Source organism: Vicugna pacos, chromosome 5, assembly GCF_048564905.1.
Source record: "Vicugna pacos chromosome 5, VicPac4, whole genome shotgun sequence".
NCBI lineage: Eukaryota > Metazoa > Chordata > Mammalia > Artiodactyla > Camelidae > Vicugna > Vicugna pacos.
In genome coordinates this window covers 63,943,975-63,960,833 of record NC_132991.1, presented here as the reverse complement: position 1 = coordinate 63,960,833, position 16,859 = coordinate 63,943,975, and positions in this window count along the sequence as shown.

Sequence of the window (16,859 nt, the reverse complement as noted above, 5' to 3'; positions counted from 1 at the left end):
CATCTTGAAAAGTTATATAGATCAAAAGTTATATAGGTCATCACAGCCCAATAACATGAAAATGAATCAATTATTAAATCCGTCTTCCACTTTCACTTTACCTTCCATAAACCCTTCTTCTCTGATGTTTGGTTACCAGAGAGAATGACATTTTCTGATTATCCAAAATTGTATTTAAACATGGAGAAACTAAGAGCACTTTTAAGGAAGCTAAAAGGGAATTTCACAGAGGTGTTTACTGACCTTTCAGGTAATGAGGCTACATAGGTGAGCAGAAGGATACAGACTGTCCTTAGGCTAAATAAAAAGAAATCCCTCTGGCAGCATGGTCTGTTCAGCCCCATTTCTGATAGAAAGGAAGTTATAGCTCTGGCAGAGACACACTTAGTAAGAAAGATGCCCTGGTCTGTACAATTTTTAGAGACTGGGCTCTTTCCTATTACATCATAGTAATCTCATAAAATCTATGATTATGATTACCAATTCAGTACATTGAACAGATAATATGCAGTAATAAGAATTCATCACCAAATGCATTCTTTGTAAAATCCTGATTCCTAATTAGTATTCTAAGAAAAGTGGCTATAATATATTTTAGAGGCAAATAAACACATTGAGAGATATTTTATTTTGTTTTATGTGAACTATGTGTGCACAGCTTACCTCAAAGTCAAATCTATTTCCTATATCCTGGAAATAATGTATGAAAATGTGACTCTTTCAATATATGGCTATTTTTCTATATTATTTTAGTGTTCTACTCAAACATTAATGTTGCTTTAAAGATAAATCTAGCATACCTGAAAGAATAAAATAAAATTGATGCCATAAAAGTGAAACTAGTTTAAGGCCACAATCCTATCAAATATTGTCAATTTGGTTGTTTATTTGCTTGCTTGTTTGTTTGTGGTGGGTCAAAGACTCTAATGTACCAAATTTTCAAGCTTTTCAAACATATAGCAAAAGCATAGAGACTTCTTTGGAATTTTTCCAAGAAGTAATATCATATCAAATCATGAATAAAATTAATCCAAACACTAGACAGAAAATACTGCAGAAAATATGCAAAGAATAAAATAGGTTGATTTAAAAGCAGTATCATATAAATGAAAATTCTAGATCCTTGCCCTTCAAAGGCTTACCCTCAATGAGCTCCTTTCAATGAAACTGAATTTTTCATAGTTTGTTCTTTATTCTTCATTTCTGAAAAGCTCAGTTTCTTTATTTTCATGTTTATAAGCTCGTTTGTTAGGTACAACCAGTTTGAGCTCAAGAATCGACATCTTGCAGGGCTTTCAAGATGGCAGAATAGAAGGATGTGGAGCTCATCTTTCTCTGAGAATCTACATCTTCATCTCTGATTAAATCTGCATTAGAAAACTGCTAATAAAAGTAAGTGCTATTACAGCACCAAATAAGTCTTCCTTGTTATTATGCAGTAAAATGTAGTTTTCCCAACTCTACCACAGTCCTAGATCCACTTTGATGACTCAAATACTCATTAGTGTGCATGGATAAAGAGTTGATACCTTTTCTATGGCCTTTTCTTCAGCAGTGCAAGAGCACTAACAGACATTTTGATTAAAAATTTTGTTTTTGTTTGCTAAAGGAGAAGGGAGCAGAATATTTAATATTAAAGATATTTAATTTCCCGTTGATATAAAGAGTTCCATTGGAAAGCAGGGTTAGAGTTAATTTGATATCAGAAATAATCGCAGGACTCTCTTTTTCCCATTATGTTGATATGCTATGCACAAATATAAATATCTTATATATGTAAACATGCAACATATGTTACTTATGCTTTGCCCTGGGACCCCCTGCCCATTGAGTGAGAAACCCTGTACACATATGCAGACACCTCCAGAGTATCAACTTAACACCCTATTTGTTTGGTTCTTTTGATGTTATGCTCCATTTTTTTCCAGCTACCTCTCCCATCAGTGATTTTACAATTTTGATTATATTTACAATTATGATTATAAACTCACCTTCTTCAGTGTCCTGAATACTTGAAATAGGGGTTGTTTATTTATTGGCTAAATAAAAAATAAAAACTATTTAATAGCCAAATTAGTCCATAAACATAGCACATAGTTTTAGTCATTTAGAAAATTTTGTCAGATAAATAAAATTGTAATACTCATCCAGTCTCCTGTCTTGGAAACATCTTAACCACCAAACAGAGCTGTATGTGGGAATTATGTCAAAGGTGTTTTTAAAAGCAGTATTAAAACATCTAGATTGAAACTCCAGATTTCTCAGAGGTGTGTCTGAGTGTACTGAACGTCTGGTACAAGGGAAATGTGCACAGTAATGTAATTGAAAATGTTAAGTTCTCTTAGAGATCTTCACCTTCTTCAAGCATGGCCTTGCATTCTGTTCCTAATTATCTACAACAGCATTTCTCAAAATGTTTCACAAAATTCTGGTTCCACAAATGTAAGATGGTTTTTGGAAAGAAAAAGAAGTTGCATCTGTAATAAATTAAATTTTAAAATTTCTTGACTAGAAAGGCTTCTCAAACATTTAAAATACATTTTGACTCTACTCAAAGGAGGAGACTGAGTATATGACGTTCACCAAAAGCAATTGCACCTTTTTTCTTGTGAAGCACGTCGCTGGGCTCGCTCCTCATCACACACAGGTGCGTGCCGATCCATGGTTTCCCATCAGAACAACCTGTTTTGCTGTGTAAAACCGTATAGGTTTATCTTGAACCTTTGCTCTGTGACCTGCTTTATATTCCAGATGTAACCCTCAGGACTGAGATCCTAATCCTCCATGTTGGTCTTATGTGGTCCTCGAAAAACATATGAACCTGGTAAATTCTGTAGCTCTTGTGTGTGAGTTTAATGATCAGAGTGGAAGCATCCTCCTCATCCTCTTCAGTAAAGAAAATCCTGTGTGAGTTTGGTTGGATAAGGTCGGGTATGATAAAATGAGCCAGTGGGAAATGGCTTCCCTCCCTCGGTGTCCACAGGAAATAGATGTCTCTTTTAGATGTCAGAGAGGGAGAAGAAAAGGTTTAAACTCAAACTTCTTTTTTTCTGTATCTGCCCTGCCTGTGAGGCCTGTTTCTTCCAGTCTGAGCTAAACTCACAGACTCAATGGCTCTATTTCAGTTTCATGTTGCAATTAAGTATTTTGTGTGTGTGTGTGATGAAAACTCGGCTGTAAAGAGGAAAGTCTTGCTCGTGAAGTGTAACATTGCTACACAACAGAACTGATTTTCCAACATTCAAGAGAATTCAGACCAGAAATGTATTCCTATGACGAGGATATTAGGGGGTGGGGAGAGGGAACAGCCAAGGGAAAACATGTGAAGTATTATGAGTACGTAATGGCAGTTTCAACTGCCAGCAAACACCTTCACTTTGGAGTACTCTAATACCCTTGCATAAATTAGAGCACCCCCAGACCCATTTCCTTGTTCCATGTTTGAAAAAATAGCAACATAGAATTATTTAGTGCATCGACATGAGTTTTGAGTCACCCCTTTACCCTCCACACACACAGCCTCTTCATGACCACACACACAAACACACACACACACCTTATGGGTAAGAAAACTCAGGACCATCGGGTGTCAGAGCAGGTGACCATCTTTATTCCATGGGAATTTAGTGAGAACACCTCCTCTATTGTACAGTCGGTCATATAGTTATGCAATTTGTTTCAGAAGGTCAGCTTTTTCTTTAGGGAGTCTCTGTTTCAATAGCAGCTAATATGCAAACTTTAAGATGAGACTGTCCTATTTTAGCCTGACCTAAACTACCTCTAAGGACTTTAAGTGTACACTTATTTATTGCATAAAGTGTAACAAATCATAAAAGTCTAATATGTTCTTTTCAAATACATGCACATTCTATGACATTTATAGTATATGCTATTTTGATATTTTAGTTCAAAAGCTAGGTTGATAAGGAATCAAATGCTGCAGTGCTTATCAGGTCATATACCCTCGGGCCTAACAGATTTGATGGAAAATGTTGATGTTACTATGAAATCTATTACATACTTAGGAAATCACTCTTATTGCTCTTTTCCTTTGATACCATGAGGGCTATGCCCCTACCTGCAATGCTAAGGCAGAGGGAAGGCTCCAAGTCTAAATAATTCCATGACTGCCACAACATAGAGCTCTTTCCCGGGTAGTCCTCTGACATCTGGCAGAGTGCCTGTCCAGGGTGGTTGTAGGTTTCACTCACCTATTCTAACTAATAAAAGCAAAATTTTGCTTGCCTTTGTTTTCTCTGCAGCCTGGAGTCCTGCCTTCATCAGATACACTGCTTGTATGTGCTGGCATAAAATGACCCAGTCGATACTTAAATTGCCAATAATTACAGGAGGATTTCAAACTTTAAGAGGGAGTTCATACAGTAGAAAAAAATTAAAGAGAAAATGGAAGTGCTCAGCTGAACTGATAAAGGATTTCTTTGTTTATTTTTTCCCCTTTGTTTATTCAGAAAGCTAGACTAAGGGCATCGTTGTGAGAGATGGCTCATTAGTGAAGCGAATCCTTGCGTCAGCTGGAAAGACAGCCGTACGTGGGAACTCTGACCCGATCGGATGCCATCTGCATTTCAGTCATCAGGACTGTATGGTGATGGAGGCATGAGCTAGTCTTTCTCACTAATTGGTAACTGCTATTATTTTTTAAAAGGAAGATCAAATAAAGATATTCATTCTATCATATGAGAATCAAATTAAACTCTAACAAACTTGAATTCAGCAAATGTTTGCCTCTGCTTTTAGTGTTACAAGCAAGAAACTGGTTGTCCAAAGGATCAAACCAAATCTTAATAAATGTTTTTTTTCTTCTGTGAGAAGACTAATAAACCATTTGAGATAAACGAACTCTTCCCAAGTCTCAGAACATCACTCAGAAATTCTCTTTTTTAAAGTGGTCGATCCATGTTAATTTACTCTGACCAGTGTCTATGAAAACATGTCTGACAGCTATGTACAGATATACTCCACGTGCGTACTTCTTAAATGTTTCAACCAAGGCCAGCTCCTAGACTTACTCTCCTGAGATGCTGAAACTTTGAAATGAATATAGAAAACAGCAGACGATCTGTTTAGGTTCTGGTGTTCTGACCTCAGGGTTCAGAGGGCCTTCTAGGATAAAAAAGAGTGTATTCTTAATGATGTCCGAACTTTGCTCTCTAGTAAAGAAAGGCCAACATTATCCCAAAAGACTGGGATAGGAAAGCCGTACAGTAGTATATTGCAACTTAGATTTTTAGTTTTTAGTGGATCAGTACTTTATGGAAAATCCCTAAAGTATCATTCTTTCATGTTTGAACGAGATTGTATTGTTTTCTCACAACAAATCCTAGTATCCCAGAGAAACTGCAGAGGTCAAGAATCTACCACCTGGAAAGAGAGACCATCTTTCACCAAGGGGTCTGTGAGAAGCCATGCTGATGTGTCCAATGTGCGTCCGTACTGTAATACGTGGCATCAGGGAACAGTAGGCTGTAGAGCACGAGTTTGTTCTGATTTCACACATCCTGCCTGATATCAGCCGGCAATGCCATGCCCGAACAAGGACAGTTAATGTACTCCAGGAGGGGTAGATCCAGGTTTTGTGGGTCCAGAAAATGATACACTCTGGGTAAACTCCTTTAAGAAAAAGAATCTAAAATCACAACTACAGAATGAGATACAAGATGAAATTTTGTTTATAATGAAAAAATGAATCACTATAAACTAGAAATTATAAGAAACTGACACAATACCACAAATATAAAATCCAGACAAATAACATAAGATTCTTATTAACCACTTAGCACTCTTTTGTATCTTTTTTCTCATCATCTTTTGATTGCATATTTTTATGCATTCTTAATATGTCAATGGTTTTATATTATTATTTTCCAATGGAGAAAGAGAATTCTGTCTTTAATGTGGCAGTTCTGACACCTTCATCTCCAACCTTGCTTCTTCCATAGCATACAAGACTGGGTGCTGGAGGACATGCTCATACTGCAAGGTGTCCCGCAGGTGAGCTGCACAGATGATGGAGGCATTGCCCCAGAAGCCTCTCCTGCTTTGAGACTGCCAGCATCAACTTCACTTCTATATGAAAGGAACAAACACATAAGGATATCTTACCTAATCCAAACTAGATGTAGTCACAAGTCTCCTTTCCCTTTAGCCAAATGTCAGTAATTATATTTCAGTACATCAACATAAGGTTAAAACCAAATGCATATAAAATAACATTTTAAAAAGTTTTTACAAAAACAAATGAGCACATGAAAACTTCACTAGTTGCCTTAATTCCATGCTAAATATTCTTTGGTGTCTCTACAGTTTTGTTTTTGGCTTCTAGGAGTACAATTTTGTTAGAAATGTTTTTGCCAAGACAGAACTGCAATGCCACTTTTTTAAAAAGTATTTTTCCTTCTTAATCCATTTGCACACTTTATAAGTCATTTAAAATATAAAAATATAATTTTGGAAAAATTTTTACATTTTTATTCCTGTCAAAATCAATTACTGAAAATGTTCCTATTATCAACAGAATTTATGCTATAATGAATTGACTAGAGAGTTGGTGTGGACCAGCAGTCCCAGTTCCTTTCATTTAACCTGGGACATTTGAAGCAGTTGGCTTGGGTTAATCTGGATATTTATAAATGTTATGGATTCTATGCTTTTCCTTAGATGAGAAGAAATCCAATTAACCAAAAAAAATTCAGGTATTAATTTTCACTTTTCTGCCCTTTTGACAATGTAAAATGATGCCTAATACTTCACTTTTTATGATTTTAAACTCCTGTTGATGATGGAGCAGGATCTTACATTGCAGGGCTGAGAAGGGACCAAGAAGGTAGTAGGAAAAGCAGAAGATGCCAGATAAGACTGTCTCGTAACCTGTGGCTTAAGATCATGCAACAAACATCCACCCCACCACCAACGAAAAGAAATACAATTGTCTCAAACCTGTCCACTGGGATGATTTCTTCTTTGTGTTAAGGAAACTAAGATATTATTTTTAACATTTTGAGCATTTAAAAAAGACTTTGACCTTGCCATCAATCTCATAAAAGCTCATCTTTAATTTGAAGGATGTAAGAAAAAAGAAAATTAATTAAAACTTTAAAGAAGCTTCTTAAGGAATCCATACTAATTTAGATATCTCAAGTTTATAAAATCTTTATGCAGTTTATACAAACTTTGTAGTACATTGGTGTCTGTTGTTTAATCATTCTCCATAAATATTTAGACAATGAAAGATAAATCTTGGAACAAAATTATATTTTATAAGTGAAAGTAAATTTTAAAATTGGTGTATTTTCTTTTATAGCACAGCTGTGATTTCTTAGTTATTGATTTTATACATTTTCAAGAAAGCAATCACTATGTTATTATTGTGAAAAATATGGTCTTTTTAAAAATTGATTTTCTATGTTTTTGTTAAGTTTCTATAAATACATTGTTATTTACTAAGGACAAGTGAGACATCTTTAAGCATCCCTGGCAAGGTCATGCTATGGTTTTTCAAAACTATTTTCTGCAGTGTAGTTATGGTTTGTAGGCTTAAAGTAAAAGTAAAAAAATAAAAAGAGTAAAATAAAACCAAAGAAGTCATGTCTGACTTTATCAAGCAGAAAGTTGTTTCTGTAAGCTCAATGTAAGCTCAATAAATACACAGAACTGTAGAGACAGAACTGACTCTTTCCAGACCAAAAGAAAAAAGAAAAAATCCACAGAGTATCTACTCACAAAATAAGAGGTACATGGATAATAGATAAAGCAAAAGAAAAAATTTAAAAAGTGACTGATTTTCCATACAAACAAAAGAGGAGTTTGCTATTATTTGCCAGCACTATCTTTTCAACCATGTCATCTGAAATAACACGGTCCAAGCTCCATTCTCCCTAATGATTTAAGTATGACTGGGCACACTGTTGAGCTAGCTGCTGTGAATTCAGTAAAGTTCTTCCAAGGAAAAACTTTTTTCCCCCTTTTTTTAAGTATTGAAAGAATTAGGCAAGAAGCTTGTCTATTAGTTCTTCAGCTGTCAGAGAGCTGAGGTGATTCTGAGAGCAGCATGGGAGCTCGGGGATTTTTCCTGGGATCCTTGGAGATGCAAGTAAAACACACAAAAGAAGTGTATCCGGTGGCAACCCGGTGGCACACTGGCAGATCAGGTAACGTTCTTTGATGTCCTTCTGACTCTGGAGTTTTTTGTGTATGAAAATCTATGATTTTTTCCTTTCAGGGGAAAAAAAAGCTTTACCACACCTTTGTTATTAAAGAAGACACTGGACCTAATGCAGCTGAGAATTACTAAGGTATAACATGAAATAATCTAAAATAATAGAAAAGTTATAAGTTCAGTAAGCATTCAATAAAAATTCAGATACAATATGTCAGTGGAAGTGTGGAAAAACAAAGAACAAAACCAATCAACAAAAAGCAGAGGGTCCAGCATTAGCAAAATTGGGTTATACTCCATGTTATATTAACATGATAAAATATCAAGGCATCATTAAAAGTTTTATGTGGAAGAACTAGAAATGTGTTTTTAATCTCATAAGAACATAATGAAATTAATACAGTATGTTCTTATGATTGTATCTATAAAACTTAAGCATCCAGGTAGGAAGTAAAAGGTAGAACCATGAAATATATGGGTTAGGATGATGAAAATATGTCATTTTAGTATGTTATCATTTTTCAACACATTGTCTTTTAAATGCAAAAAATGAGAAATATGAAGGTATTGTTTGTAGAATAGAGCAATGAATGAAGGTAAATTAATACAATTAAAGTTTCATGGAGATGATGATCAGACAAAAATTTGCCTTGAAGAGCAATACAAATCAAATAAGCAAAATAATTGGAAGAAACAGAGAGAAAAAGAAAGATATTCTATGAAGAACAATAGCCTGAGGTAGGTGACCTCTGCACTGGGTTACCAGACTGGAACGGGAAGTTGCTCCCAATTTCCCAACTTCCACCAGGAAATAAGATCAGAATTCAGTCGTCTTGCAAAAGCCATGAGTTATCCTCCGAGTGGGTAGTGGAATTGATAATGAAGGCATCATTGTAGTCTTGGATGAAGGGATGTCAGAGTGACAGCAGTGTTTGGAGGGTATGTCATAGACCATACACATTCTTTAATAAACTTCATTGTCACTCAACATATGTTTCAGAACCAAACAACAAAATCCATAATTTGTTAATGAAATTGAAACGCTTCAAATGACAAACTGTTTCCTAAGTGTGTTCTTGGGTAATTAATTTGAATGATTACTGCTAAATAATGATGACAAAATGTTAAATCACAAAAGTTTAGTTTTAAGTAGTGTTTTCTGTGAACACACATCACTTGAAATTTATTAAAGAGGTAAATAAAATTAAAAAGTCAAAATTTTGTTATTGCTTTGAATTGCTTTTAAATTCCCTGTGATACTCTATGAGCACATTGTGAGAGAAATACTGATAATACATATAACAACAAAGAACTCTAACTTAACCAAGAACACATACATAACTGCTACAATTCTATTAATAAAAAGAACCGTATACAAATAACTAGTGTATCTTATGGTCTGATACAGACATTTCACAATAGTAATCAAAATGGTCTATGAATTTATAAAAGCTTGTGCACCTTTCCTCAGTCATCAGAGAAAAGCAAATGTCAAGAGTTCCAACTATATACTCATCTGAATGGCAAAAATGAAAAATATTTTTAAAATACCAAGTGCTGGAAGGGATGCATAGCAGCGACCTTAACCCTCATATCTTCTCCTAGGATTGTAAATGGATGCAATTTGCAGTTTGGCAATATTTACTATACGCTTTTATATGATGAGCTTGTGCTTAACCTATGGTTCAGAAATTCCACTCCTAGGGATATCGACAGAAATGTATGTATGTATTTTCACAAAACACATTTACTAGAACATTCATAATAGTATTTTGTACAAGATCCCTAAACTGGAAATTATCCCAGTGCTCATCATTGTAGAATGAATGAGTAAATTGTGGTGTATTCACACAATGAAATGCTGTATAGTTATACCGTAGCATTCGTTGCTATACATCACTGACAAAGAATGATCTACAAATAAGCACAAAAATATGGAATTAATCTCAAAATCATTGTGTTGAGTAAAAGAAGCCAGATATGAAGTAATTTAATACACTATGATCACACTAATATAAATCGCAAAAACAGACGTAACTAATCTATGGTTTTAAAATGAGGAGAGTGTTTACACTGAGGGGGCAAGTTAGTAGTTAGAAGGGAACATGTGAGGAACCTGGGATATTGTTCTGTTTGATGCTCTGAATGATGTTTGTATGGGTGTAAGAGATTTGGACAAGTTTGCCTTATGATGTAAGTGCAATTTTGTGTGTACGTTATGCACTGAAGCCTCTTCTAAAATGCCCATCAGAGTACATTTGAGATTGCGAAGCCACTGTCTGATGTAAGTATAAATGCTTCCACCATATTTATTAAACATTATAAAATCTAATGAGTAGCTTTAAAACTTTGAAGATTCTTGTATGATTTCCACATTGAGTGATTTGTGTATGTGCTAATCTTTTTAAGTGTTTTAATATTAAAATTGGAGCAGTTTTCTGAAAAAAGTGTGTGATAAAAAGATGTTATTTAAACAATGAACACAATTGAGCTGTGAAGAAAGAGGAATTTTTCTTCTCTATTTATCTTACTTCTGTTGTTCAAGGAAATGGAAAATCATGAATGCCAAGGTCATCTGAAATACTCTAAAAGTGCAATTGGAGAGTAATTTGTGGGAGGAAGCAAGGCAAGAACTACAGACTGAGGCTCCAGATATCAAATATTCTCCAAATAGGCTTTTCCTTTTCTATTGTTTCCTTTCCTCTCTCCCCCTCCCCTTTCAAATTACCTCCTCTCTTCTTCTTTCACTTTCCCTACAGATGGAACTGAGACATTTTAGTCTCTTCTCTAAAAAAAATTCCATGCAATTTTTTCATCATTTCAAAAATTTTAATAATTATTTTAAATGTATTTAAGTATTAACCTGAAGGCTGTGTGATATTAACTATACACGTTCAAGTGAGATCCCTAAGGCAGAAGTCCTCTCTGTGGGAACAACTCAATGTTTAAAGTGCAAAAACATCTGAAGTAAAAAACCTTTATAGAAAGCCTGAAGATTTTCTAAAACTATCAAAAAAGGAACTTTACCTAAAAACCAAAAATTCACTTGAGGTTAAATGTTAAGAAAATTTTAAGAAAAGACTCTGCTCTCTTAATTTTCATAACTTTAGTCTCACAATAATTTCGATGATACAGATTTACATTTCACCTAGGAAGATTGCTTCTGTTGAGACTTTTGCGCTATCTGATATCACAGAAGAAAACTTCTGAATCCTCTAAAAGTCCTACTTCTGGAAACTTACCGTGATACTGAGCCTGAAAGGAAAATCATCTGCCCCCCTGTGCTACGTAAATTAAATTTGTTGATGGGCATTTAGGTTGTTTCCATGTCTTGGCTATTGCATATAGTGTTGCTATGAACATTGGGGTGCATGTGTCTTTTCCAATTAGAGTTCTCTCAGGATATATGCCCAGGAGTGGGATTGCTGGATCATATGGTAAGTCTATTTTTATTTGTTTGAGGAATCTCCATACTGCTTTCCATAGTGGCTGCACCAAACTACATTCCCACCAACGGTGTGGGAAGGTTCCCTTTTCTCCACACCCTCTCCAGTAGTTATTGTTTGTGAATTTTTTAATAATGGCCATTCTGACTGGTGTGAGGTGATACCTCATTATAATTTTAATTTGCATTTCTCTGATAATTAGCAATATTAAGCATTTTTTTATGTGCCTATTGGCCATTTGTATGTCTTCATTGGAGAATTGCTTGTTTAGGTCTTCTGCTCATTTTTGGATTGAGTTGTTTGTTTTTTTGTTATTCAGTTGTATGAGCTGTTTATATATTCTGGAAATTAAACCTTTGTCAGTCACATCATTTACAAATATTTTCTCCCATTCCATAGGTTGCCTTTTTGCTTTACTTATGTTTTCCTTTGCTGTGCAGAAGCTCCTAAGTTTAATTACATCCCATTTGTTTATTTTTGCTTTTATTTCTATTGCCTGGGTAGACTGCCCTAGGAGAACATTGCTAAGATTTATGTCAGAAAATGTTTTGCTTATGTTTTCTTCTAGGAGGTTTATAGTACCCTAAATTATATTTAAGTCTTCAAACCATTTTGAGTTTATTCTTGTGTATGGTGTGAGGGAATGTTCTAACTTCATTGATTTACATGCTGCTGTCCAGTTTTCCCAGCACACTTGCTAGAGAGACTGTTTTGATTCCATTGCCATTGTATGTTCTTGCTTCCTTTGTCGAACATTAATTGAGTTTATTTCTGGGGTTTCTGTTTTGTTCCAGTGGATCTATATTTCTGTTTTTATGCCAATACCACACTCTTTTGATTACTGTGGCTCTGTTATATTGTCTGAAGTCTGCAAAGGTTATTCCTCCAACTTTATTCTTTTTCGTCAGTATTGCTTTGGTAATTCTGGATTATTTGTTGTAGTTCTGTGAAAAATGTCCTGGGTAATTTGATAGGGATTGCATTAAATCTGTAGATTGCTTTGGGTATCATGGCCATTTTAACAGCATTAATTATTCCAATTCAAGAGTATGGGATTTCTTTCCATTTCTTTAAGTAATCTTTAATTTCCTTAATGTTTTGTAGTTCTCCACATATAAATCTTTCACTTCCTTGGTCAGATTTAATCCTAAGTATTTTATTGTTTCAGATGTGATTTTAAAAGGGATTGTTTCTTTACTTTCTTTTCTGGTATTTCATTGTTAGTGTAAAGAAATGCAGCTGATTTCTGTATGTTAAACGTATATCCTGCTACCCTTGTCTTTGTTTTTTTAAACTGTTACATCAGGCCCAAATCCTCCCAAGCTATTGGGTCTATGGTCTTCACTAATTAGTCTCCCTCTCTCAATCTCTAGTTCTCTCTTACATATTTAATTGGTTTCCATTCCTGAAAAATCTTTGGGGTCTACACTGCCACACTTTTGATAGGGGTAGGGGTTGGGAGGAGAAAAGAGATTGATAATCCTTGCTTCTTTGTCAAGGAATTTCAAAATCAGTTTTTTGTTTTTCAGTCTCTTTTGCATCTGATAAAGGGATCTTGTAAAACTTATACTTGAAAAATCTTAATTTGGTAGTGAGGACTGTGCTTCTAAAAGTAATATTATTAGCAGTAAAGGAACTGGATATTCGAACCAGTACCCAGAAAAGAAGTGTTGCTAAGGGACCAAGTCTTACACTGGAAATTAGAAAATCTGGGTTTGCTCTTATCTAACGATGAGTGATCCATGTGTAAGCCACTTTAATGTTGTATATCTCATCCATTAGTAATGAAGATCTTCTTTTCAGCCTCATGAGCAAATTATCAAATTTAAGAACCAATCAGAACAAAGAATATGATAAAGTGACTAGCTAGAAAAACATGTTTGATTAACAACCCTAAAACCCAAGCTCTTTATGTGTTAACAATGAAATCAAAATACACAAACATATTCTTTTGTATTTGAATCAAGTTTCTTAGTACTTTAAGTCACTGATAGTGTTTTATTTACTTATCTAACTCTTTGTTCCGTGTTCACCAGACTGTTTATACATAACTCAGTGTTCTTCCTTTGTAAAGAAGGAACTCACCTTAAAGTCCTGCTAGAGATTTATATTTTAAAAAGTCTATTTCTAGGTAGGAATGTATCTGTTATTTTTGACTGGAAAATAAAAGCTATATAGCCCATTTTGTTTCTCTTATTTGTAGTAACTACCAGAAAGCTTGAAGTTAAATTCAGCACCAACTACCTTAAATCTCCTCAACCCACATGCATTTTGATTCATTTATTTGGGCTCTGGTCTGCTTTAGCTTTAAATATCTTCTTTCACACTTTCTTTTTTTTCCTAAGCCACCTCTAGTCCTATCAGAATAAGAAATGGCATAAGTCCCTGGGGAAAGAACACGAAGTAGAGCTGGACATTTTTCTTACAGAAAAATCACTCTTTGTTCTTCCTATTCCATAAAAAACATTCAGCTTTCTGAGGAGGGAAAAATTGAAAGATACCTTTAATGTTCTTTTTTAATTGGGAAGATATATGTCATTTCCACCAAAGAGCTAGCAAAAGGAAATTATGAAGTTTTTGATTGCTAAGGCCAAAGGGAGCTTATGAATCACTGAAAGTAAGGGAGAAACAATTGTACCACTTGCAGAGACTCAGTTTGCTTTTCTCCCCATTGGTGAGCCAGACAGACAGTGATGGCTGTTCATTAGGTGAAACCAACCACAGTATTTAGTTTTCATTTGTCTTTTCTTCTTCTATAACTTTCAAGTACATTATTTTAAATAAGGAGGATAAAATAAAATAACATTTATTGAGCACTTATGCTATGCCAGAAAATGCTCATCATATTTTGACATTTCTCATTATCTCCATATTAATAAGAGAAGGTTATCAGGCTCAAGATGCTTAAGGAAATTCTTAAGGTTAAATAGGTATTTGTCTTTATAGCCTCTGTGTGTGTGTGTGTGTGTGTGTGTGTGTGTGTGTGTGTGTGTGTGTTTGGCACTACAGCAAGCCAAGCTAAATATTCTAATGTTTTTACTACAGTAAGGTGTAGCACTTTAAATTAACAGGCTAATAAGGCAATTAGTTTCAGTGATGGAAGAAAAAGAATCCCTCTGCATTACTGAACATATATTTGGAACTAGTTTTGAGCAGGCATACAATAGCTCTCCCTCCCTGTCTTATGGATGAGGAAGCTAAGATTTTGGGGGAGTTAAACAATACAGTCACGATACGTGGTTGTGAGAAAAGACAGGTTTCCAACCCAGCTCTTCATGAACTAAATTTTCAATAAACTGGGGAAAATTGCAAAAAATTGACTTAATTAAAACTACAGTTTACATATTGCTAGTGGACCTCAACTATTACTAACTTGGTTATCCATTTTATTATTTATGCAAAAGCAGAAAAGCCATCAAAACAATTAATGAGATGCATGTGAGACAGGCATATGTGAGTACACAGAAGCCTGATTTCTTTCCTTCTCTACCAACAAGTGCAGAGAGAGCAGCGTGGGTCTGGAAATGTTCCACAGCTTTCATCAGGCCAGATGTAAATAAAGTAATGATCCTGCTGGTGAATCCATCTTCCTCTCAGTTTTCTTCTTCTTTATGCCTTAATTGTTAACCACATCAGGCCAGTTTTTAGGATCAGATCAATTTAAAAAGAACTGCTCAGATTTCATTTTCTTATGATGTGTTAATTTGCTCTGCTTTAAGGGCCTGTTGGTTTGCTATTGCCACTGCGACAAATGACCACAGACTCAGTGGTTTAAAAAAAAATTTAATATCTTACCGTCTGGAGTTCAGAGTCCTAAAATCAAGGTGTTCTCCAGCCTATGTGACTTCCGGAGGCTCTAGGGGAGAATCCATTTCCTTGCCTTTTCCAGTTTGTGGAAGACAACTGCGTTCCTTGGCCTGTGACCCTCCTCCCAGCATCACCCTGAACTTTGCTTCCATCGTCCCATCTCCTTCTTTGACCTGCCTGCCTCCCCTTCCCCTTATAAGGACACTTGTGGTTACAGTGAAACCACCCAGATAATCCAGGATAATCCCCCCCCAATCTCAAGAACTGTAATCCTCTCTTCATGCATGTAAGTAACATATTCACAGGTCTTAGGGATTAGGATGTGAACATCTTTGGGTGGCCATTTTTCCATCACACCATGTAATATAAGAAAGAAAATGTTCTTTAATTTCATATGTACTCGTGAATTGGACATCTTGTTTTTGACAGCAATATTCAACATTTGTGTGAGTATTTTTCTATTAACATCTATTTTAAGGTAGACTGTATTAACTATGCTAACAATGAAACAATCCCTCAGTTTATTTCAATTCAACACACAATGACTGAATCCATTCAGCTGTCCTCTAGGAGTCAGGCAGGTAACCAGGGGTTCCTACATGGCATGACAAGAGATAAGACGATTTTGGAACACTTGGCTACTTGTTAACAATATATGCTCCAGAGGTGATATTTTGGGAGCAAGTGATTCAGAATATTCATTTATGGATTTGCCAATGATCAACACCCTCTACCAATGATTAGGCCTTAGTAAAGCCAGACCAATAGTTAACATACAGTACTTACATTTGTTGATTATTCTCATTACTTTATCTTTCTAGAAACTTTGGCAAATTTAAAAAATAGCACCTAAGTAGTTGTTCATCAGTTTGGTTCATTTTAAACAGTAGAAACATTCTAGGATGATTCCTTACATTATTTTGTGAGTGAGCATAACTAGCATTTGTGTATCACAAACTAAACACTTTTATGAAACATGTGCTATGTTAAATTTTAAGCTGAAGATGGCACATTATACCTGGAAGGCTGCTTTTCAGAATACTACATCTGAAGAGTCAATCCAGTTAGATAAATCTCATTCCAATCACTTAATTTTGCCATTCAACTCCTCAATTAGCTAGAACAAAGATTTTTTAAATTAAATTAATCAGATTAATCAGTATCCATTAACTTACTTATGTTTTTGTTTTTGTTTTTGTTTGGGGGGAAAGTAATTAGGTTTATATATTTACTTACTTATTTTAATGGAGGTACTGGGGTTGAACCCAGGACTTCATGCATGCTAAGCATGCTCTACCACTAAGCTATACCCACCCCTTTAGTATCCATAAACTCTCATTAAAGCAGTTCAGTAAATGGCAGAGCAAAATCCGAAGGAATTTGCTGGATAGATCAAATTTGTGCAAGTTAACTAAGTCAGTGTAATACAA